Raw genomic sequence first — 26,387 nt, 5'->3', positions numbered from 1 at the left:
AAACTTTCAAAGTCCATTCTTCAATAGTAGGCAGGTCCTCCTTCTTCCAGGATTGTGCTACCAAAAGTCTTGCAGCTGTTATTAAATTCAGCATCAATTTGGTTTCTATAGCAGTACAATCAGTGATAATACCCAACAAAAACAATTGTGGTAAAAATCTTATCTTTTTCTTAAAAATCTTCTGCATATTCCACCAAATTTTAATCCAAAAAACTTTAACTTTTTTACAAGTCCACCATACATGATAATACGTTGCATCATCACAACCACATCTCCAACATTTTGGCTGACAATTTGGATACACACATGCTAATTTTTTGGGATCTAAATGCCATCTATAAAACATTTTGTAAAAATTCTCCCTTAAATTTTGTGCCTGTGTGAATTTAACATTCCTAACCCATATTTTCTCCCAAGTATCCATTATTATTGGTTCTTGGGCCCATTTTATCATTCAATCCTTAACCAATTCTGCTTCTGAATCAATTTCTATCAATCCATTATATATCCTTCTTATATGTGCTTGACTTTGATCTCTAATTTGCTTTACCAAATTCCCATCTGATATTAAAATACCAATTTTCTGATCTTCTTTCCATCTAGCCTGTAACTGCCCATACTGAAACCAAGTTTGTATTATTTTTCCTTCTTTTAAAATATTAAAAGACTTCAGTTGCCATTCATTCTTTTGCAATCTAAGAATTTCTTCATATGTTATCACATCATGTTTAAATCCCACATTTATATTTTCTATTGCATGTTTAGGTATTGCCCAAATAGGAATTTTATAATTCAACTTGTATCGATATTTTTTCCAAACTCTCAACAAGGCAGACCTTAATATATGTGTTTTAAAAACTTTATCCACTTTTTTATCATACAATAAATAAGCATGCCACCCATATAACAAATCACACCCTTCAATATTCAATAAACTCCTTTGTGTTAAATTAAACCAATCACTAATTGACGATAATGCTGCCGCCTCATAATATAATTTAAGATTGGGCACTTTGAGACCACCTCTTTCACGTACATCTTGCATTATCTTAAATTTAACTCTCGGTCTCTTCCCTGCCTAGATAAATTTATTAATACCTCTCTGCCATTCCTCTAAATTTGAATCTTTTTTAAGTATAGGTATCATTTGAAATAAAAATAAAAATTTTGGTAAAACATTCATTTTCACAGCTGCAATTCTTCCCAATAAAGACAGTTGTAATTTTCTCCAACTATCAAGCTCTTTTTGTATTTTTGACCATAAAAATTCATAATTATTCTTGTATAAATTAGTATTTGAAGCTGAAAGATATACCCCCAAATATTTAACCTTTTTAACTATTTCAAATCCTGTTAATTTTTCTAAAGCTACCTTTTGTTCTATAGTCATATTTTTAGACAATATCTTAGTTTTTTGTCTATTTACCTTAAATCCAGAAACTTGTCCATATTGTAAAATTATTTCTATTAAATCCAAAATTGATTGAATTGGTTGACTTAACGTAATAACCAAGTCATCTGCAAACACCCTCAATCTATAATCTTGATCTTTAATTTTAATTCACTGTATTTTATTTGAAAGGGACGCGGTGGCTCAGTGGGTTAGGACGCTGAGCTTGTCGATCAGAAGGTCGGCAGTTTGGCGGGTCGAATCCCGAGTGCCGCGTAACAGAGTGAGCGCCTGTTACCTGTCCCAGCTTCTGCCCACCTAGCAGTTCGAAAGCACGTAAAAATGCAAGTAGAAAAATAGGGACCACTATGGTGGGAAGGTAACAGCGTTCCGTGCGCCTTTGGCGTCTAGTCATGCCGGCCACATGACCACGGAGACGTCCTCGGACAAGCGCTGGCTCTTCGGCTATGAAACGGAGATGAGCACCGGCCCCTAGAGTTGGAAACGACTAGCACGCATGTGCGGGGGAACCTTTACCTTTTTATTTTATTTGAATCACGTATTTTAATCAATAATATTTCCAATGTTAAAACAAACAACAATGGTGATAATGGACATCCCTGTCTTGTACCCTTTTCAATTTTACAAGCTTCTGATAAGCTACCATTAATTATTATTTGAGTTGTTTGTTTGTGATATATAGCCCTAATAGGTTGTAGAAACTTATCCCCAAACTGCATCTTCTCTAACACCTTAAATAAAAATTGCCAATTCAATTGATCAAAAGCTTTTTCAGCGTCCAAGAAAATCAGCGCTGCAGGGACTTGGTTATTTCTTTTTAAATATTCTAATACATTTACAATGTGTCTCATGCTATTTTTCATTTGCCTACCACTTATAAATCCTGTTTGATCAGTATAAATCATTTGTTGCATAACCTTCATCAATCTATTTGCTAAAATTTTTGCAAATATCTTATAATCAGTATTTAACAACGATATAGTTCTATAATTTTTGGTTTGTACAGGATCTTGATCTTCCTTTGGAATCAACGTTATAAATGCTGTTTTTCATGATGGAGGTACCTCCCCTCCAGATTGAATCATTCTAAACAATTCTTTTAAAGGTTCCACCATCTCTAATTGTAAAGTTTTATAATAAGTAGCAGTCAATCCATCTGTCCCAGGTGCCTTTCCTACTTTTAATTGTTTAATTGCTAGAATAATTTCTTCAGTGGTTATCAATTGATTCATCTCTTCCCGTTGCTCTTGTGTGAGCGCCGGGATCTTCACTCCTTGCAGATAACTATCTATATCTACACCTTGACTTTTATCCTTTGCATACAACTTTGAATAAAATTCAACAAAGGCCTTTTTAATAAGATTTTCCTGAAATACTTCTTTACCCCTATATTCTATCTTATCTATATGATGGGATCTTTGTTTTTTCCTTAATAAATAAGCTAACCACCTGCCAGGTTTATTTGCATTATTAAAAATATGATGTTTAGTATATCTTAAATTAGTTGCCACCTGGTCCGCCATTAACATATCAAACTGACTTCTTAACAAATTAATTGATTCTTTTAGCCTCTTATCAGATGGATCTTTAGTAAAGGCTTTCTCTTTCCTCTTTATTTCCTCCTCTATTTCTTTACGCTTAAGTTCTATTCTATGTCTATATTTATTATTCAGATATATCAAGACACCTCTCATGTAAGCTTTACTTGCATCCCATACCATTTCAATAGAGGTTCCTTTGTGCATATTCATAATAAAAAATTCTTTCATCTGCTTTTTACATTGTTCCACATTTTCTACATATCTAAATAAATTTTCATTTAATCTCCATGATCTTCTATCACCATTACCCTTATCCAATTCCATCCAAACTGGACTATGGTCCGATAAAGTTCTTGGACATATCTTGATCTTCTTAATCGTAGAAAAAAAATCATTAGTAATCAATATAAAATCAATCCTCGAAAAAGATTGATGTCTGTCAGAAAAAAAAGTAAAATCCTTTTCATCCGCGTTTCTTTCTCTCCAAATGTCTTTCAATTCCAAATCATCTTTCAAATCAAAAAAAGATCTAGGCAATCTAGCATGATTAGGAGTATTTTTGAAAAAACCTTTCTTATCCTTCTGCGTGTCCATCACACCATTCCAGTCTCCCATTAAAATACAAGACTTGTAGTCCCATTGAATTATTTTGTTATGTAGCAATTTATAAAATTCTTCTTGTTGTTGATTAGGAGCATATATTCCAATTAAAAGTATTTTCTTCCCTTCAATCAAAAGTTCAATAATAATATATCTTCCTTGTATATCTGCTTCTATTTATTTGGCTATCAAACCCTTCTTCACATATATTACTACACCATTTTTCTTCTCTGGAGCGGATGCAATAAATTGTGTACCCAATCTCAGATTTATCAAATATTTCTGATCAGATACGCGAATATGCATCTCTTGCAAACATGCAACATCATTTTTAAAATGTTTCAAATACTGAAATATTTTCTTCCTCTTTTGTGGTGAATTCAAGCCATTAACATTCCAGGTCAGGAATTTTGTCGCCATCCTTTGCGACTGGAAGCTTCTGGAGCACCGCCTGAAGATCTTCAGAAATCTGCCTCTTCGGCCTCGCTCCTCCCACTGCTTCACTTGATTCTTGAGTTGTAATCATCAAACATTGATCCTGTTGCCGTTGTTGTTGTGCCTTACGTCTAGATGCAGCCCATGTTATTCTTTGAGTCAAAGTTTCTTCTGCTAAAGCCAAGGGTTGCACAATTTCTGAAGATTGCTGTTTTTCTTGTAACTGTTGCACTCCTTCATCCTTTCCTTCTTTATCTTCTGTAGAGGGCAGTGAACCTGCTTTCAATACATTAGTATAAAAATCTCGTGCCTTCAAAACTGTATTAAGACGATGTCTTATTCCAGCAAAATTCACCACAATCCCCATTGGAATCTCCCATTTGAACTGAGGCTGTTGTTTTTTCAATTCTTCTGCCAAAAAAGCAAATTCTAAATCTCTTATTATAAAAAATTTGGATAATCTCATTTCTTATCCTCCTCTTCGTAAAATACACCACCACATCTCTTGGCAATTTCCTCTGCCTGGCAATGCAAGAGTTAACTCTGAAGACTTTATCTATCTCCCCAAAGAATTCTTTGGGTTTAAACCTCAAAATAGGTGCCAAAGCACCCACCAGCATCTCTTGCAAGTTCTCCTGAGAATTCTCTTTCAAACCTCTGATCCTTAGGGCAAACTCCATATCTCTATACTGTATCAACAGAACCTTTTCCTCCGTTTTATCCATTTTAAATTCAGCTTCACTCATTTTAGCCTCCAACAACAAATTATTTTGTTTCACTTCTTCCACCCATTCATTCAAAGTTTCAATACATCCTGCCAGTCCCTGAAGTGCTAAGAGAATGTCCTCCCGCATTTCCTTGTTCTTCTCCTCAATAAGCTCAGCCACCTGTTCAGTTATTTTTTCAGTTATTTTTTCAGACTGAGTGGCTAAAGCCACTTTTAAGGCATCTTGCAGGTCCTTTAATGTTACAGGTGGAGAAGCTGCAGTGGATGATGTCAAAGACTGCAGTCCAGATTGCTGAACAGGCGATGTCCCTGCACTTTTAGTAACAGGGATTCTAGGAGGCTTAGAAGCCATTTTAAAGGCACTTAACTCTCCATTCACACTTTCACTTCTCTTCTCCTTTAAGAACTAAAACCACATCTTGTAAGTTCAGGCAGAGCAAATTTAAAGTCCAATTCCTCCTCAATCTCCCAGCAAACACTTTCACTATAAAAAAAAGTGAGAGAGGGAGAAAAAAAAGGAAAACCCCTTCACCTCTTAAAAAAAAGGAAAAAAAGTTCTTCCCCTCTCTCCTTCCTATTCACTCAGACACCATTTTCCCTTTCTTTTCCAAATAGTAAGCAGGATGAAAAAAAAATTGTTTTTCGAGTGTTAAAGCCTTGTACTTGCTGTTTATATGACTCCTGTCTCCGCTCTGCTGCAACAATGTTTCTAGATGTCAATCAAATCTGGCAGGAGTGGATTCAGCGTCTTGTTCTGCTAACAGCAGAAGAGTCCTCCGCTCCGGAAACTCCCAGGCTTTGGGGGGGCCCTCACCCTTCAAGCCCCAGAACAAATGCTCTGGGGCTCTAAGGTTGCTCTACCCCTACCTGGGAACTCCCCCTCCCCTCTTCACCCGAGGAGTGGGGTTTTCACACCATGGAGCAGCTGATTGTCGCCTGCTCAACGGTTTAAACAGAAACGAAGGGCCGGCAGTCGATTCCAACCATGTGTGACGCTGGAGAGCCACCTGGAAGTCCGTGAAGGGGTGGGATTGATTCTGCTATGAATGGACTGATGTTTGTCCTTTTCCTATGAAGGGCTTGACACCTGGAACTTGGCTGACCCGGAACTGACCAAATGAACTGAGGGGTGGAGTTTGCTTGGGGATCTGTGAGGGGATTCTTCAGATCCTGTCTATTATACCCTCTATCATCTATGACTTAGTAAAAGTTCCTGCTTTGATAATCTTGTCTCCAAGAGTCTTTCTTTCTTAAGATGTGGATTGGAGTGGGTTCTGACACAGGAAAATATTGGGGATATACATGTGAATACTTGCATCCCGGTATCTGATGGGACAATAATCGAGAAATCAATAGAACTGGCTGGGCTTCCAATGGGCACCCAGAAGTCATTCTAAAAGAAAACTTTAATATTTGTCTTGTGTTCAAGAGTTCATTCAAAAAGGAGCCTAAGCAAACTAGTCATGTGGAAAGCATTCTCTGGCATCCTGGACAATAACAAAATAATTAGGCATTTTTCCCTAACTCATTTCATATGAGGAAACTGAGATTATATTTGGGGAGAGTGAACAGTCAGCAAGGTGACAATTCCTCTGAGAAATATATTGGCTAATATATGTGAACAGAGCAAGGAAGATTTTTGCTATTTTCTTTGAGGATAACCAATATTTCATTGACTCAGAAGCACCTAAACAATAAATAATGGGACAAAATATCTCTTTCGGCAAACAGTGCCAAAATAATAAAATAAACATTGCTGAACATTCTCTGCATGCAATCCACTGTTGCCTGCAAAGTTCTTGATTAGCTTACTTTTGCCTTAGTATTTACTGTAGACAGATAATTTGAGCTTATAAACAATGTCTGTGGCTATGCCTTTTGCTCTCTTGGCTACTCTTTAATTGGCTTCCAGCATCTTTTCTTTGACCTTTCATTTAAAAATCAACACCATCCATACATATCCATAATCCATGACTATTGGACATGCTGTTTTGGTTTTATTGGGGTTTCCATTTATGAAAAAAATCTGGAGGAAAAGCAGCAAGAGGGCTCTAATGTGAAGTCCTACTGCTTCTTGACTCCATTAACTCTGTTTATAAGATATGCACGTGTTCAGCATTCAGTTTGGACTTCATGTTTGTGATTTGAAAATAGTTTTTGTAAGTTTTATATGTGAAGGTTTCAATTGTTTTTAAAATTGTCTTTCATGACCTTGAGTGGACCTCTGATAATTACTTGGAATTATAATGCAAATGGAGTTTGGGTCTTTAATGAGTTTATATTTGCTTTATGGAGCATTTGATGGAAAAATTAAACTTTGCCAGTTTTTTGTCAAGCTTCCTCCATCTTGCTTAGGGCCAGACACTATCATTATTTTCAGTTAGTTAGATTTCCTCTTTTTTGGGAGAGGGAAATATAGACAATTCCTCCTCTCTCAGAATCTCTGTCCCTGTGGGCACAATCGCAATAGTAGAAGGCAATAGTATACAACAGAATAATTGTATATATTTATTGAATCAAAGCTTAGAACAGTTGCCTTTTCAATACACCTCTCAATTCCAGCACAGCTAACTAGAAGTGCAGATTGCTAACCTGTATTATTTTCTCAATTGACCTATGCACAGAAGTTACCTAAATTAGCTAACAGATATCATCAGAAGATACCTTGTAACACTTTCTTTCAAAAACAATTTCCCAGTGTGAAAAAATGTAATGAGAAAAGTTGCAGGCAAAAAGAAGAAATACTTACACACCCTATGCATACCCTTAGATATATCACACCTTCCTTATGAAGTACTTTTTATCTCTTATTTTATGACCTAAAATGTTGGACTGTTGCCATAGAATACTGTTATAATATAGTAAACAATCCAGGGAAGGATCTAGCTGTTCATGGCAGTTTTTAATCATGGAAATTAATGTGCTGAGTCTTCTTACTTTTTATCCATCAGCGATTCTTTGATTTTTATCTTGGTCTTTGGCAAATAACAACAAAACAACAACAACAACAACGATGATGATGATGATGATGATGATGATGATGATGATGGGGATCATCTAGTCCAACCCTCTGCTCAGGCAGGAAACTCTATACCAGGGGTGTTAACCTGCCGGCCCATGGGCTGGATGGGTAGTATCAATAGTAATAGGCGCCTTGGGTGTAATGCCAAAACAACTGGAGCACCACTTGAACACCATTGGCATTGACAAATTCACCATTAGTAAATTGCAAAAGGTGGCCTTACTAGAAACTGCTTGCATCCTGTGACAATATCTATAATACTATCAAACATCCACATCTGCCTATCCCAGGTCCTTGGTAAGGACTCGATAGGTAGACAAAAATGCCAAATCCAGTCAGAACATCTGGCTGACTGTGCGATGATCAATTATAACAATAATAAAGTTGGAGGTCATCTAATCCAATCCTCTGCTCAGGCAGGAAACTATACCAGGGGTGTCAAACTGCCGGCCTGTGGGCCGGATGCGCCACGCCAAAACTGCATCCACTGCATTGCCAGCAATGGGAAAAAAGTCACAATATGTCATGACAAGTCACATGATGTCACAAGTTTGACATCTGTGCTCTGTACCATTTCAGACAAATGGCTGTCCAGTCTCTTCTTAAAAACTTTCAGTTTTGGAGCATTCAAAACTTCTGGAGGCAAGTCGTTCCACTGATTAATTGTTCTAACTGTCAGAACATTTCTTCTTAGTTCTAAGTTGCTTCTCTCTTTGATTAGTTTCCATCCATTGCTTCTTGCCCTGCCTTCAATTGCTTTGGAAAATAGCTTGACTCCCTCTTCTTTGTGGCAACCCTTGACATGGAATTAAAATAAATAAATAAATAAATATTGGAACACTGCTATCATGTCACCCCGCATCCTTCTTTTCATTAAATTAGACATACCCAATTCCAGCAACTGTTCCTTATATGTTTTAGCCTCCAGTCCCCTAATCATCTTTGTTGCTCTGCTCTGTGCCCTTTCTAGAGTCTCAACATCTTTTTTACATTGTGGTGACCAAAACTGGATATAGTATTCCAAGTGTAGCCTTACCAAGGCATTATAAAGTGGTATTAACACATCACATGATCTTGATTTTATCCCTATGTTAATGCAGCCTAGCACTGTTTTGCTTTTTTGGCAGCTGCAGCACACTGCTGGCTCATCTTTAAGTGATTTGGTTCATCCCAGCATACTGTGACACTTCCATGTACCTACTTCACTAGACTGAATAGTGATCTTATTTATTAAGCTTATTCATTAAGCTTATCATTTGCCAAAAGCCCTAAAATCGGTCATTTGCTGGGCATTCATTCAAATATGGAATCTCTCTGGTTCCACTAGCCCTTGATTTTTTGGATGTCTAAAATACCTATCACTTCTTATCTCCTGTGTTTACAAATAAAACAGGAGGCTGAATTCCACATTGGCTTCATATATGCTACTGTTTAATTTCTGCACAATTTAAAGGAATCTTTTGTGCTGCTAATGCAAATAGGATTACACTCTATGGCACAGGTGTCAAACTCGCCATGTCATCTGATGTGTCACGATGTATCATGATTCTTTTTGCATTGCCGGCAATGGGGTGGGCGTGGCTTCGGTATGATGAAACCAGCCTGCGGGCCGGCAGTTTGACACCCCTGCTCTATGGGATATCCTCATTAACATCAAGTGAAAGAAAGAAAACATTTTTTTCTTTGTGTCAACTGAGTTGAGATATAGCCATCTCATTTCTATATACTTCTCACGGACTGATAAATATAATGGGCACCATGAAAGGTAAGCAGTACAACTTCAATCTGCAAATGACTAGAAGGACAATCTTATAAAATTGGAATTTGTCAATTATCTGCTTCAATCATTACTGAAGGTGTAGGTTACTCTCTTAAAGCTGTAAATGCTTCCTGACCTTTATAAAAGGTTATATTAACTAAATGTTTAGATCTTCTATGGTCCAGTTTAAACCACATGAAGGCCAGAACTTTGTTGTCACTATAAGTTTATTTTAACTTTGGATATTCCAAATTATAAACCAATTCTCATAAGTTCTTAGATTTTAAAGGAATGGTTGTTAGTAAAAGTGATTACTTGTCCAACAGTATATGTAAGGAAGATTTCCAGTTCTTTTGTTGATTAACAAATCCAAGCATGGTCTAACCACAGAACTGGACTCTTAGAGAAATATAGGATATCTCCAAAGTCATGGAACAGTTTTAAGTTTTAAACTTAAATACTTCTGGGGTGCTCTGTATGCTTGTAAAAGCTAAGATTGGACTTATCAACAGAAGTTTACATTCATGCCAAGCCCAATTTAACTTGTATAAAGTAGGAAACTGATTTTCTAATAACTTTACATATAGAGCATTCTAATCCTAATTTTTAACCAGAATTTGCAAGATAATTTTCCCACAAGACAGTTTTAATGTTGAAGCCATTAATCTGATTTCTTTTGTCTTATCCCAATTGTCTTATTACTTATTACTGTTTTAATATACTCTGTGTGTGCCTTGCAAGACAGTGTTTTATTAAATAATATTCACAGATATTTAAACTGCTTGCATTGTTTTATGGTAGCTTCTCCAGTAGAGTATTTAATCATTTCAGATTGTTTCTGAATGATCATAACTTTCATTTTGGAATAATTATTTTCTAGTTATTCCTCAATAGAATGTATCCTTTTTCTTCTTTCTCCTCCTCCTTCTTTGCAATCTTTTCAACCCACTTCTTGTTTTCAAGAAAAAAATATCATACAATCAGCACAGAGTAGAACAGATACTTTCTTTGAAGATGGGAGGAAAAATTCTGAAACTGACAAAAAATTATTACTAAAAAGTCTACTAAATTTATACAAAAATTAAACACCATATTAATTCTTCACTCTCTGAGATTGTGTAAGAAACTCAGCCTCTGATGAAATACAGTCTGTAGGAGAGAAGTAATCACGTTCTTGTGGTTTGGTGTCACTTTCATGAGTTCCTTGCTGCCATCTTCCTGTTTTCTTTGTATGGAATTGATCTTGCATGCTGACTTGAGAAGGTATAACATGAGGAAACTGAGACATTTCTAAATTAGAATTGCTAATTGCTAATTATATAATAAAGAATTGTTGCTAGTTATATGATAAAGAAACATATTTTCTCAGATATCAAATAACTATTTGGGTTTGACTACAGAAATTTGATCAGTTCATATGATTGAACTATCAATGTTATCTCCAGATTTGGATGTCAGTTTGACCTTTGTAATATTGAGTTCAGAATCTTCTTTATATACCATACTTCTTGAATAATTCATCTCTAATCACCCAGATGCCTTTAAATTTTTGAACAGAGAAAAAAAAGGTCTAGTGTCTCAACAATTATGGTCATCATGTTGTAATAGTGGATTGAACTATAAAATTGGGCTTGTACCTATTACTGTTCTTATTCTTTTATCCACATATCCAATAAAACGCTGGAACTTTTCAATGTTCTCCTGCTGCTTTGACTGATAGCAGCTATTATTTCTCTATTCACCTGTTTCAGAAAATGGATGTTCTTCCTCTTGATTACAAGGCTTTTCAGTTCTTATAAAAGAGTTCCTAAAAACTAGCATATCAGTAAATACCTGGGTTTTTTTTAACCAGATTGACTTCAATAGTTGAATGATTTAAGAAGATGATTTCTTCCTGATCATGAAAGTTAGCATGGTTTTCTTTTGGGGGATTAAGAGAGTTGTCTCTTTCAGCCCCTTGAATAATTGAGTAACATCCTTGTGTTAATTTTGAATAACTTTTTTTTATAACATTACATGTCTCTCTAGTCATCTCATTCACACTGATTCTAAAGCTGTTCTTGGAATCTACCATTGTTTTGTACTGTGTACATGGAGGAGTTTCAAGAAGAAGTCCTGAGTATCAACTCCATAGGAAGACTAGAATTATACTTTATTGAGACTGGCTATAGTAAGAGAATCTTGCAAGTCTTCTATGCTTTATCTTTCCTTCTTCTTATAGTCCAGTGAATCTCATAGCAGCCTACTCAATTTACTTCTGAATATTATCTTGCTTTCCAAAACTTATAAGAATGCATACAGTTTTCACAGGTTTCTGTCAAGGTCATCTCCCTTTCTAATTACAAAGGAAGAGAATTTCTTAATTTTGAAAAAACATTATTAAGATTCCTTTTTAAAAAATATATCAGTTTCAATTTGGTCAGTTCACTGTTCGTAGATAGGATATGAGTTTTTACCAGTGCTTCAGCACTTCCTCATTATCACTCCACAAGTTTAATGGGTTTTTTAACAGTCACTTTATGTTGATTGGAGTACTAGATTTTGATTCTGATATAACATCCCACATTCTATCTTTCTAAGTTGTTCTTCCTGCCTAACTTCAATTACTCTTTCTGAGATAGTTCCGAGGTGGACTTAACATCTTCCAGCCACCTGAAATTGCTCTCTATGGTTGATAACAGCACATAGGGCATTTCCTTTTCTAATTCAGGCAATAAAAGTGTTGTGTACTGGGTTTCTTGCAAGCAGGAGGCGAGTCAAGAGGGTTTATTGAATAACAGGAACAGAACTAGTAACCAAGGCTTCTACACAGCTACTTATATGGCTAGCCACTAGGCGGCGGCCAATAGGTTTGAGATCAACCAATGATTGTTCTGGAGACTGCATGTCTGGGATGCCAGCGACCGTTACACAGACTCCCTGATTAAGGAATCTCAAGCAGCATTCAAAGACACATGGAAATAGTTCAAGTAAATAGGCCCAATACATTACACCCCACCCTTCTAAAATGTACAAACATTATCAAAATAGTTCAGAATAAAGTACAACTGGTATACTATAGAGAGCGTCCTCTCGTACATATTGTGATTTGGTATGCTGGTCTGACAGCCGTGGATAGGAAAGTATTACAGAGGGTGGTGAGCACAGCACAAGACATTGTGGGCTGTCCCCTGACACCACTGGATGCCATCGCCAGGGCTCGCTGCCTTGGAAGAGTGAGGAAAATTCTTAGGGATGACTCACACCCTGGTCGGTAACTCTTTACTCTCCTACCATCGGGTAGGAGATATAGGAATATAGCCAGCCATACCAACAGGCTGAAGAACAGCTTTTATCCATGGGCTGTTAAGCTCTTGAACAGGAAATAATTTTATAAATTATATGTTTGATTGACTTGCAAGGCCGGTGTGTTGTGCAATTAGCTCACATGGTGTAATAAGATGGAGGATTTGTTGTCACTGTGAGTTGGGGTGGGCACGAAGGGAGGCTCAGCCAATCTCAATGTATACATGGTTGTACTTTGACAATAAACAATAATCCTTACATCCCTATTGGTGGAGCAGTGGGCTAATGCCTCCTTAAGTAACACCAGCTGCCTGAAATTAGTGCAGGTTCACATCCCACCAGGCTCAAGGTTGACTCAGCCTTCCATCCTTCCAAGGTAGGTAAAATGAGGACCCAGATTGTTGGGGGCAATTAAGCTGACTTTGTAATAATGCCACTTGGGGTGTGTGTGAAAGCCCTAATAAGCAGGCATATACATAGAATGAAGGCTAATGCTAAGCTTGTAAGCCGCCCTGAGTCTTCGGAGAAGGGCGGGATATAAATGGAATTTTACAAAAAATAAAAAAAATAAAGGTTCATTCATTCAACATTATTACACTTATTTAAGAACAAAATCTTGTAAATAGATTGGTGGTCTGCACGACTTCGCAGATCGCTTGAGGGATCCAGGCAGCTCCCGGTTTATCAGCTTGCCCGCCGGGCTGGGTAGACCAGGACTCATGAGTTCACGAAAGTCGTATTGACTCAAGTCCCTTTGGCTGGCCATTCCAGGTTGGCCCAGATCAAAGTCCAATGAAGAACAGAGTTATCACAGCGGCTGTCTTGATTGGGTTGACTTTCCCCGTCAGGAGACCCATGTTACACTCCCGGGCTTTGCCCATCTACAACCACCTTCCCATTGTACTGACTGGTGGAGTCCTCAGAGCATGTGAACTGCCCTGCTTGGCTGCCAGTTTCTGGCTCTGGAAGCAGACCTTTCGTAAGGTCCTTGCTTTGTGACCGTTCTGTGAACCGCTTCCGCAGCTGATCAATATGGCAGCAAACAACTCACCTGCCATCCAGGGCCACTTCATATGAGAGGAGGTCTGAGACTTTGACAATTTTACCCAGCACCCACAAGTTCCAATGCCCATAGTTCCAGGCCCACACCCCATCACCCACTTGCAACCCCCTCAGAGGCTTTGGGCGAGAGGTTTCTGCTGCCACCTGGTTTGGATGCAATCTGTCCAGTTTCATGATGACCCTTCTTCCCCAGCAAAGTTCTCTGGGCTCTTGCCTGTTGCTGTGCAAGGCATAGTGTTCTGGCAAAGCAAGAAATCAGCCAGCCAATGGTGCCAATCTCCAGTCACTATGCACTTGAGTGACTCCTTTGTAGTGCGCACCATATGTTCAGCCTGCCCATTAGTTGAGGGGTGAAAGGGAGCCAATGTATCAAAAATTGCTGTCCCTGAAAGGGCCCAGTGAAGTTGATGTGAATCCTTGACCACGGAGTATGAGTTTCCTCCCATTTCTGGTCTGGACTGTTGACATGTGTAACACCCATGTACTTGGGCCTTGATAGTCTTATCTAACCCTGGACACCATAGGTAGCTTCATGCCAATGCCTTCATCCAGACTATGCCCAGATGTCCCTCATGCAGAGATTGAAGTACGTGATCCCTTAATGAACTAGGGACAATGACCATAAAATGCAGCCTTTGTGAGCTGAAAGCTGATGTCTACATGTGAAGTAGCTCTGGAACTCAGGTCCAGGCTATTTTCAAACCACCCTGTGTGAATCCAGGACAATACTCTACTTAAAACCTTGTCTGCAGCAGTTTCTGCAGCCACATCCCCAGCATTTAGGGGAAACTCAGGCAAATCCTGAATTGACAAAATGCAAGCTGCTGGAGCTGGATCTGGCTCTGTCTGTGGCAATGACAACCTGCTAAGGCCATCTGCATGGCCCATGTCTTTGCCAGGTTTGTGCACCAGCCTGTAGCTGTAGGCTGACATGAAGATGGACCATCTTAACATCCTTAACATCTGCCTATCTGTAGTAAATAACCCCAACAGTGGCTTATGGTCAGTGAAGACCGTGAATTCCCTGCCATACAAGTAGCATGGAATTTTTTCACCCCAGCCACAATGGCCAAGGCCTCTTTGTCAATTTGCACATAATTGCGCTCAGCAGAGGACAATGTCCTTGAATAATAGGCAATTGGTACTTGAGTCTCATCACTTTCCAAATGACTTAAAACAGCCCCCACCCAATAAGGGGATGCATCACACACAAGGCATACAGGCAATGACTCTTTAAAGTGAGTGAACACTGAATTGGAGGACAGTAGTGATTTTACTGCCTTAAAGCTGTTTTCATGAACCTTGGTCCACTTCCATGGGGCATTTTTATCCAAGAGCCAGTGTAACGGCTCTGCCACTGTGGCCTTGTTAGGAAGAAATGCATGATAAAAATTAAGGAAGACCCAGGAATGCCTGAAGCTCTCCTTTTGACCTGGGGCTAGGTGCCAGCTGAATGGCCTTCACCTTGGAGTTGGCAGGATGGATGTCTTCAGCATCAATATGGAAACCCAGGAACTCAGTAGAAGAGACTCCAATGTTACATTTATTTCTTTTAAGTTTAAGGCCAACTTCGCAGAACCATTGAAGGACAGCTTTGAGCCTCCTTGCAAGCACCTCAGTGGACTCACTGGCAATGAGCACATCGTCAAAATTGGGGCAAACCCCAGTAATGCCCTTGAGCGTACGCTCCATGACTCCTTGAAAAATGCCAGGGGCTATGCTAACCCCGAATTGGAGGTGTTTGACTTTAAAAGCCCCCCTGTGTGTTACAATGGTTTGTGCAGCTGCTGTGGCCTCATCCACAAGTAACTGCTGAAAAGCCTGTGCCAAATTCTAATTTTGCAAACACAGTACCCCCTTGCAGCAATGCCAAGATGTGGCTAACGACTGGCACCAGGTACACATGCTGCTTAAGTGCCCTATTTATGGTGCACTTGTAATTAGTGTAAATCCTGACATTCCAGTTAGCCTTAAGTGACGTGACAATAGGGGTTTCCCATTCACCCCCATCTAAGGGCCGTAGTACTCCCTGGTTAACTAGCTTATCCAGCTCTGCATCAATTTAATGTTTAAGTGCACATGGCACTCTGTAGGGTTTGATCCTGATGGGCATTATGGCAGGATCAAGTTTAAAGGCTATTGGAGGGCCCTTGTACGTTCCCAGGCTAGTGTCAAAAACGTCCGTGAACTCCTCGCATACTGACGCCAAGTTCGGCGCTTGTGTACGATGGATTTTGATGACTTAGATGCCCAGAGCATCAAACCAATCAAGTCCGATTAAGCTCGTTTGCTGGCCCTCCAGCACAATCAAATCCAGGGGCCCTGAAAACCCCTTGAACTTAATGGCTAATGTGGCCTTGCCTTTGACGGCAATTCGAGAGTTTTGCCTAAGCTTGGCCCACCTCTTTTTGCGGTTGCAGACGAAATGGAATGTTTTGAGGGAAATGATGGACACAGCTGAATGTCTTGCAGCTCGACTTGAAGTTGCAGCTTGGACTTAAGGGGGCGGTGAGCTCTTGTGTGGGAAACACTCCAATGGCTGGATGAAAACCCTACACTAAGCTGCCCCGAGGCCCTGGTACTTATCCTGATCGGAATGTCCAATTGGTGGTCCTTCTGTCAACCTCTACAGACTGAAGCAATGTGGCCAGTCTTCTCGCAGGCCTGACACGTGGCCATCTGGAACCTGAAGTCTGCACGTTGGTGGCAGATGCCACAGCCCAGACACCAAGGAAAGGAAACTGCCTTGTAAAGAGTCCTTGTTTCTTTGTCATGGTGCCGTTGGATCTTGTCGACTTCGTGGTCAAAGTTGACATCTTCTGGAAGTTTGGCATCCTTGTGGTGGATGGCTTCCTCATGCTGAGTGCTTTTGGCGGGCCTCATGGCTTTCATGGCCTCAGTGGTGGCTTCGTTTGCCATGATTTCTTTCAAGGCTTCCTGGAGCGAGTCTCTTTTGCAAAGAGTTTCTGTTGCAGCTCTCTGCTCCAAAGTCCACAGATGAGTCGGTCTCAAAGCCTTTCTTCTAGGTCTGAAAATTGGCACAGGCACGAAGCTTGTCTCAATGCCACGATGAATTCCATCGCCATTTTTCCCGGCTGTTGAACTCTTTGTTCGAAGGTGTGCCTCCAAGTTATCACCGATAATTTTGGCTGGAAATGGTCGACGAGCCATTTCTTCAGGTCCACGTAAGTAACAGACTCCAGCTGCACCGGTGCAACCAGGTTCTCTGTGGTATCAAAGGTTTCAGGCCCGCAAACACAAAGGAGTGTTGTGGCTTTCATCCCACCTTCATCGCCAGTGTTGTGTACTGGGTTTCTTGCAAGCAGGAGGAGAGTCGAGTGGTTTCAAACAGGAACATTGCTTTATTGAATAACAGGAACAGAACTAGTAACCAAGGCTTCTACACAGCTACTTATATGGCTGGCCACTAGGCGGTGACCAATACGTTTGAAGGAACCTATTGCCACCCTAGAGCCAACCAATGATCATCCTGGAGACTGCATGTCTGGGAAGCCAGCAACCGTTACACAGACTCCCTGATTAAGCAATCTCAAGCAGCATTCAAAGACATGTGGAAACAGTTCAAGTAAATAGGCCCAATACATTACAAAAAGGTTCATTGATCTTCTTTATGTTTTCCTTTTCCCTTTCCCCCTCTTATCCTCTCATGTGTTATCCATCTTGCCATATTTTTTTAATGTCTTTGACAAAGATTCATTAGGAAGTACTTCAAATCTTTTTTTAGTTCCTGTTTAATATCTCTTTACACTTCATAGAGCAAATATTCCTGTCATTAAAATTAGTTGTTTTTTTTTACAACCTGAAGTTTTATGCTTAGAGGAAAAGGATGAATGTTCCAGGTAGAAGGACTTGATTCATTCTTTGGGCAAGGGTATTTATTAGTTATATCCCTCTGATGGACCCACCAAACGAGCTCAAAGTCCATACTAAATTTGTTCTAATGAAATGTCATATAACTCTACAAATAAATATTTATATGTTAAAAAAACATGAAAATACAGAATCACTTGTTCATAACTCTTCCTTAATACATTGCTGGAATAGCTTTCCTGCCATGAGCCTGTTCCTGTTACTTATTTTTTTAAAGATATTTTAGAATACTTAGTGCAGGGGCCAGCAACCTGAAACAGTGAAAGAGCCACTTGGAACCGGTTCCCTCACAAAAGGAAAAACTGGGAGCCGCAAAAAATGTGTGCACATGTGCATACATGCACGCATGAGCAGAACAGGGTTTGACTGAAGAGTGGAGCCAAGGCAAGATATGCACCTACCCTGCATATTTGAATTGATTGGTTGAACTTTTTTAGTCCCACTTTTTTTTTTGGACTGCACATGGCAGAGGACTGGGAGCTGCAGGAAACGGCTGAAAGAGCCGCATGCGGCTCTGGAGCCGCGGGTTGCAGACCTGTGACTTAGTGCAAGTTAAAGGTTTTTTTCTGTTTTAGTATCCTTCCAATGGAGCTACTTCCTTAGGAAGTATCTGGTATCTTCTATTTTAAAATATATTTTATTAACTATTTTAGGGGGAAAAATATATTTTTTAATCTTTCTTTTTTTTCTTTCACTGTTTAATATTTAAAAAAGGGGGGGGTAAAAAAGAAAAAAAAAGAAAGCAAAAAATAGAATGCAGATGAGTAAACAAGAGATTTACAAATATCATGTGGACTATATTGTTTCCATACATCATTAACCGATCATGAATAACCAAATATGTCATTTTAAAAGCTTGAAAGTTGCTATTAAATGCTGAGGAAAGTGTAAATATTATGAACCATGGTCAGCACAATATAAATCATTACATGAAATTGTAAACTGTTATAAATTCTCTTCAGACTACTAAAAGTCCTATTAGATAAAAATGTATCTCTTTATGCAGAGAGAAATCCAAACTCTGGGTGTGGTACAAATCTATATGTTCAATTATAATGAAGGAACAATTTCAGAATAAACCATTTATTTTAGCAATTATGACTGGGCTAATATTTTCATAATAAAACATCTTTATTTTCTCTAAGTATAATATTCAGTATAAATTTCATATTCTTCTTCCCCTAAAATTCCCATTGTTGCATATCTATTACTGCATTTAAATTCTGCAGCTATTTAATCATACAATCTTTGACTTGTTCAGTGTCTGAGTCATACTTGACAGAATGTAATATCTTCACTATCATCACTGAAACAAAATGTACTCTTTTATCCATGTCTTTTATTTTTGCAGACAATCTTGGATAATTTCCCTGTGTTTTTTGTGTTTTTTTTATTTTTATAGTTTTATCTTTTATCTTAATGATGGCACTCTTGACACCTACTCTATTATGGTTCCATTTCTAGTGCTAAAGACATTCTAATTCTTCCAGCTTTTTAATATATTAATGTGTAATAATTTTAATAATTTTAATTGGTAATTTGTAATTGTAATCTCTCTCTCTCTCTCTCTCTCTCTCTCTCTCTCTCTCTCTCTCTCTCTCTCTCTCTCTCTCTCTCTCTCTCTCTCTCTCTCTACATATCATGGTTTTAGTATATAGCATATACTGTGGATTAAGTATATAATAAGCCATTCAGAGGAAACTCTTTTCAAAGATAATATACTTAAAAGCTAAAAAATAGATATATTTTGTAAGTCACTATACTGTTATTACTTGGTAAATGATAGTATTTCCATGTGCATTTTTGTATACAATTTTGGAACAGAGACCTAACACAAACTTGAATAATTATGCTGTCAAAGAAATGTCTGCTTTGTCTTTCCTAAAAAAAAAACCTGATTAACTTCGTTAATTCAGCTTGGCTAGTTATCATAAGTATGCCATATATCTTTTTGCCTTCTTCCTGTTCTTTAAGAAATGTGTTAAGTGATTTATCAAAGAAAAAATGCAAAACAATCATACAGGCTTCAGCTGGAAAGTAGTCTGAAGATGGTTAAGCACATACAATCTGTTAGTGATTATAGATAATATATTATATTAATATCATTAAAGCTGGCACAACTATGAAGTTTCTTGATGAATTTTGACATAGTTTCACATTAACAGCATTCTAATAGAGATCCATTTACACCAAATAACAGTAATTTGCACTCTGATCCCTTCTCTGAAATGACTTACCAAAAATAATATTCCATTATTTCTCAATAAAATCATAATCTTGTATAACAGAAAAAAGAATCTTTTCAGGTGAAGCATGAAGCTAATTCAATTTCATCTCATCTTCCTTTCCTTTCTGTTTCTATTCCATTATATAATTCACCAAGTACATAATTGTCAACAATCTCTCTCTCTCTCTCTCTCTCTCTCTCTCTCTCTCTCTCTCTCTCTCTCTCTCTCTCTCTCTCTCTCTCTCTCTCTCTCTCTCTCTCTCTCTCTCTCTCTCTCTCTCTCTCTCTCTCTCTATATATATATATATATATATATATATATATATATATATATATAAGACTAATTTCTCCATTGAATCCCAATTATTAGGACTTGCAAAGGAATTTGGGCTATTTTTTCTTTTTTATTCTTTATCATGAACATGAGGGAAAATAAACTAACAAAGCATAGATGTAATATTTATTCAATCCTACATAGTATTTGAGCTTCTTGCTTTTCTTTCTGAGATGAAGATAAAGTTAATTTACAATTATAGTCCTGGTAAGAATTATTTAAGGCAATCATATGTCACTTTTGTAGAAGCAAAATAAAAAAGGCAAATCATACCAAATCATACAAATGTACTGAATATTAGTAGTTTGCATAGTTTGCAGAATTATCTTTGCTTGACATGGAATGATACTGTAGTTAAATCAACATGAAACAGAGGTTTTCTTTAAAAATACGATATACAGGAATATATATGAACAGGAAAATAATAGAATATGAGATTTGGAATAGATTTTGGAGATTCTTTATTTCTACCCTTTCCATGTACAGGAATCAATTGCTGCAGCTGCCCAGACAGATGTCCTTCTAGCCTCTGCTTAAATAATGTTAAGAGAAAATTTTTATAAAATGTTTTATAGATGGCATCTGGATCCCAAGAAGTTGTCCAACATGTATCCTAATTTACAGTCTAAATGTTGGAGGTGTGGTAGTTTAGAAGCTACCTATTTTCACATGTGGTGGACTTGTAGAAATATAAAAGCTTTTTGGATTAAAATTTGGTGGAACATTCAAAAGATTTTTAAGAGAAAGATAAAGTTTTCTCCGCAATTATTTTTATTGGGTATTGTTGTAGATTGTGATGTTAAAGAAACCAACTTGATGTTGAACATGATAACAGCAGCACGGTTACTGGTGGGACAATATTGGAAGAAGGATAGTTTGCCCACTATAGAAGAATGGGTGTTTAAAGTTTCGAATCTTGCAGAAATGTCTAAGATTTCTGCTTATTTGAAAGATCATTCACAGGAAAGATATATTTCAGTTTGGAGGAGATGGATAAATTATATTCAGAACAAATATGGGACCAAAAAGTTCCATTTAGCTTATGAGTAGATTTTAGTGGGATATTGTTATTGGTACTTTGTTTGTAGTTATGTTAAAGGGGAGTTAAAGCACATTATGAATTTGGTTAATTGTATATTATGCATAATTTTTATTTAGAATATGATTATTGTAACTATAATCCTGTATTTAGCTCTGGGAAGTGGGGGGGGGAAGTGGGTGGGTTTGGGGTGGGAGGGATTTGGGGATATATTGTAAAATTTTGTTTTTGTAAAACTCTTTAATAAAAAAAATACGATATATAGGAATATCTTTATATGAACAGGAAAATAATAGAATATGAGATTTGGAATAGATTTTGGAGATTCTTTATTTCTACCCTTTCCATGTACAGGAATCAATTGCTGCAGCTGTCCAGACAGATGTCCTTCTAGCCTCTGCTTAAATAATGTTCTGTGAAGGAAACTTCACAAACCTCCTTTTGCAATTTATTCCATGATTAAATATCTCTTACCAGGAAATTCTTCCTGATGGCCAGGAGAAAGTTAACTCCTTTGTAATTTACATTCATTGTTTCTTGTTTTATCATCTGGAACATCACTGAACAAATCTTATACTATCTTCTATCTTTCACTCCTTGGAAACAATTACCATGTCTCTCTACAATTTCCCTCAGGCTAAACATATCCTGCCTCTCCAATTGCTTCTCATAAATTTCCTTTTCAGTTGTCTTATCATCTTCCTTATTCTCCTCTGGTTATGGTCCAGTTTGTCAGTCACTTCCCTAAAATGTGTTGCAGTGCAGAATACAATGTTTTATGTGCTGGTTGCCAATGCAGATTAAAGAGAATCTTGAACCAGTACGGTGATTGAATGTGTGGTTGTATTAGTTTATTTTTTTCCCCTGGGAGGAATGGCAACTATATCATTGTTAGCTCACATCAGGTTTTTTAGAAGAGTTTGGACAGCCATTTGTCCAGTATGGTATAGAGTCTCCTGTTTGTGCAGGGGGTTAGACTAGATGATCTCCAAGGTCCCTTCCAATTCTGTTATTCTGTTATCTACCAAAACCATTGGATCCTTTCTGCATATGCTACTTCTCAGTATGGTCCCCATACTATACTGATGCCTCCAATTTTTTTTCCTGGCTAAATGAACAACTTTGCATTTATCCCTATTAAAATTCACTTTCTTGCCATTGTTTGACAAGTTCATTCTGAATCTTAGTCTTCTAAGATGTTCACTCTCCCCTAGTTTTATGACATACACAAATTTGATGTTTGAGTTTTGTAATTCCTAACCCAAATCCAGTTGCAGACACGTTGAACAGTTTAAAACCTGTAACAGATCCTCCTACAGATTTGGTGTACACTCACTGGATATGACTCTATAACCAGATCTATATCCATCAAATGGCAGAATGGACCACATTTTGCTCTTTTCTCTGCTAGGAGTTTTGGAAGGCTTTGCCAAATATTTTTCTGAACTCTGGATATCTGATGCGTATGGCATTTCATGTCAACTAAATAGGTTATTTATCAAGAAAGGAAACTGGGTTGATTTGGCATTGCTTATTCTTGATAAACCCCTTCATGGATTACTGCCTTGTCGTGGTGAAGGGGCTTGCGTAATTCAATGAAGCTATGAGCTATGCCGTGCAGGGCCACCCAAGACGGAAAGGTCATAGCAGAGAGTTCTGACAAAATGTGATCCACTGGAGAAGGAAATGGCAAACCACTCCAGTATCTTTGCCATGAAAACCTTATGGACAGTACCAAAAGGCAAAACGATATGACGCTGGAAGATGAGCCCCTCAGGTCGGAAGGCGTCCAATATGCTACTGGGGAAGAGCAGAGGGCTAGTACTAGTAGCACCAGAAAGAATGAAGCGACTGGGCCAAAGCCGAAAGGACACTCAGCTGTGGATATGTCTGGTGGTGAAAGGAAAGTCCGATGCTGTAAAGATTTTTTCTCCATAGGAACCTGAAATGTAAGATCCATGAATCAAGGAAAGCTGGACGTGGTCAAACAAGAGATGAAAAAGACTAAACATCGACATCTTAGGTATCAGCGAACTAAAATGGACAGGAATGGGTGAATTTAATTCAGATGACCATCAGGTATACTACTGCGGGCAAGAATCCCTCAGAAGAAATGGAGTAGCCTTCATAGTCAATAAAAAAGTAGGAAAAGCAATACTGGGATACAATCCTCAAAACGACAGAATGATCTCAGTTCGAATCCAAGGCAAACCATTCAATATCACAGTAGTCCAAGTCTATGCCCCAACCACCGGTGCTGAAGAGGATGAAATTGACCGGTTCTATGAAGCCCTACAGCACCTTATAGAACTAACACCCCAAAATGATGTCCTTATCATCATGGGGGATTGGAATGCTAAAGTAGGAAGCCAAAAGATAACTGGAATAACAGGCAAGTTTGGCCTTGGAGTACAAAATGAAGCAGGGCACAGGCTGATAGAATTTTGTCAAGAGAATACGATGGTCATAGCAAACACTCTTTTCCAACAACCCAAGAGACGGCTTTACACATGGACATCACCAGACGGTCAACACAGAAATCAGATTGACTATATGCTCTGCAGCCAAAGATGGAGAAGCTCTATACAGTCAGTAAAAACAAGACCAGGAGCTGACTGTGGATCAGACCATGAGCTTCTTGTTGCAAAGTTTAGGCTTAAATTAAAGAAAGTAAGGAAAAGCGCTAGGCCAGTCAGGTATGAATTAAATCATATCCCTGTTGAATATACAGTAGAGGTGACAAATAGATTTAAGGAATTAGATGTGATTGACAGAGTGCCTGAAGAACTATGGACAGAGGTTTGCAACATTGTACAACAGGTAGCAACCAAAACCAAGAAATGCAAGAAAGCAAAATGGCTGTCTGAGGAAGCTTTACAAATAGCTGAGGAAAGGAGGGAAGCAAAAGGCAAGGGAGAAAAAGAAAGATATGCCCAATTAAATGCAGACTTCCAAAGAATAGCTAGAAGAGATAAGAATGCCTTCTTAAATGAACAATGCAAAGAAATAGAAGAAAACAATAGAATAGGGAGGACCAGAGATCTTTTCAAGAAAATTGGAGAGATGAAAGGAACGTTTCATGCAAAAATGGGCATGATAAAGGACCAAAATGGCAGGGACCTAACAGAGGCAGAAGAGATAAAGAAGAGATGGCAAAATTACACAGAAGAACTATACAAGAATGAGCTTAATGTCCCTGATAATCACAATGAGGTGGTCACTGACCTCGAGCCAGACATCCTAGAATGTGAAGTGAAGTGGGCCTTAGAAAAGCTGAGCAACAACAAAGCTAGTGGAGGTGACAGTATTCCAGCTGAGCTATTCAAAATCTTAAAAGACGATGCAGTAAAAGTGCTACACTCAATTTGCCAGCAAATTTGGAAAACTCAACAGTGGCCACAGGATTGGAAAAGATCAGTTTACATTCCAAATCCAAAGAATGGCAGTGCCAAAGAATGTTCAAACTATCGCACCATTGCACTCATTTCTCATGCTAGTAAAGTTATGCTTAAAATCCTACAAGCTAGACTCCAGCAGTATGTGGATCGAGAACTACCAGAAGTACAGGCAGGATTTCGAAGAGGCAGAGGAACTAGAGATCAAATTGCTAACATACGCTGGATCATGGAGAAAGCTAGAGAGTTCCAGAAAAACATCTACTTCTGCTTCATTGACTATGCTAAAGCCTTTGATTGTGTGGATCATAAAAACTGTGGCAAGTCCTTAAAGAGATGGGCATACCAGACCATCTTATTTGTCTCTTGAGAAACCTATATGCGTGCCAAGAAGTAACAGTGAGAACTGGACACGGAACCACTGATTGGTTCAAAATTGGGAAAGGAGTCCGGCAAGGCTGTATACTGTCGCCTTGCCTATTTAACTTATATGCAGAGCACATCATGAGAAAGGCAGGGCTAGATGAATCAAAAGTTGGAATTAAGGTTGCCGGAAGAAACATCAACAACCAAAGATATGCAGATGATACCACTCTAATGGCAGAAAGTGAAGAGGAACTAAAGAGCCTCTTGTTGCGAGTGAAGAAGGAGAGTGCAAAACTTGGGTTGAAACTAAACATTAAGAAAACCAAGATCATGGCATCCGGCCCTCTCAATTCCTGGCAAATAGATGGGGAAGAAATGGAGGTAGTGACAGATTTTATTTTCCTGGGCTCCAAGATCACTGCAGATGGGGACTGTAGCCAAGAAATTAAAAGACGCTTGCTCCTTGGGAGGAAAGCCATGGCAAATCTAGACAGCACAGTAAAAAGCAGAGACATCACCCTGTCAACAAAAGTGCGTATAGTCAAGGCTATGGTCTTCCCAGTTGCAATGTATGGCAGTGAAAGCTGGACCATAAGAAAGGCTGAGCGCCAAAGAATTGAGGCCTTTGAACTATGGTGCTGGAGAAGACTCCTGCGAGTCCCTTGGACTGCAAGGCGATCAAACCGGTCAGTCCTAGAGGAGATCAATCCTGACTGCTCTTTAGAAGGCCAGATCCTGAAACTAAAACTCAAATACTTTGGCCACCTAATGAGAAGGAAGGACTCACTGGAGAAGAGCCTAATGCTGGGAAAGATTGAGGGCAATAGAAGAAGGGGACGACAGAGAATGAGGTGGCTGGATGGAGTCACTGAAGCAGTAGGCGTGAGCTTAAGTGGACTCCAGAAGATGGTAGAGGACAGGAAGGCCTGGAAGAACATTGTCCATGGGGTCGCGATGGGTCGGACACGACTTCGCAACTAACAACAACAAATTCTTGATAAAACTTGCTGCCTCTTGTCAAGCAATGGATTCTTTTCCTAAGAGTTCAGAAACCAATTGTTTAATAATCTGTTCCACATTTTTCCAGGTATCAGCAATGATATCAAACTTTTTTTTGGTGTCTTTTTAAAGGAACAATATTTTCTGCTCTCTAATTCCTTGAAAACATGCCTGCTTCAATGATTTATCACCCTGAGAATAATATCTGCAAGTTCCTTCAAATTTGTGGATGCAATTTGATTTCATTAGATTTTCCTTCTTTTACTCAATGTTTCATAGTCGCTTGCAATGTCT

This window comes from Vipera berus (assembly GCF_964194415.1).
Source record: "Vipera berus genome assembly, chromosome: 3".
In the NCBI taxonomy this organism is placed as follows: Eukaryota; Metazoa; Chordata; class Lepidosauria; order Squamata; family Viperidae; genus Vipera; species Vipera berus.
Note: the sequence above shows the minus strand (reverse complement) of the source record.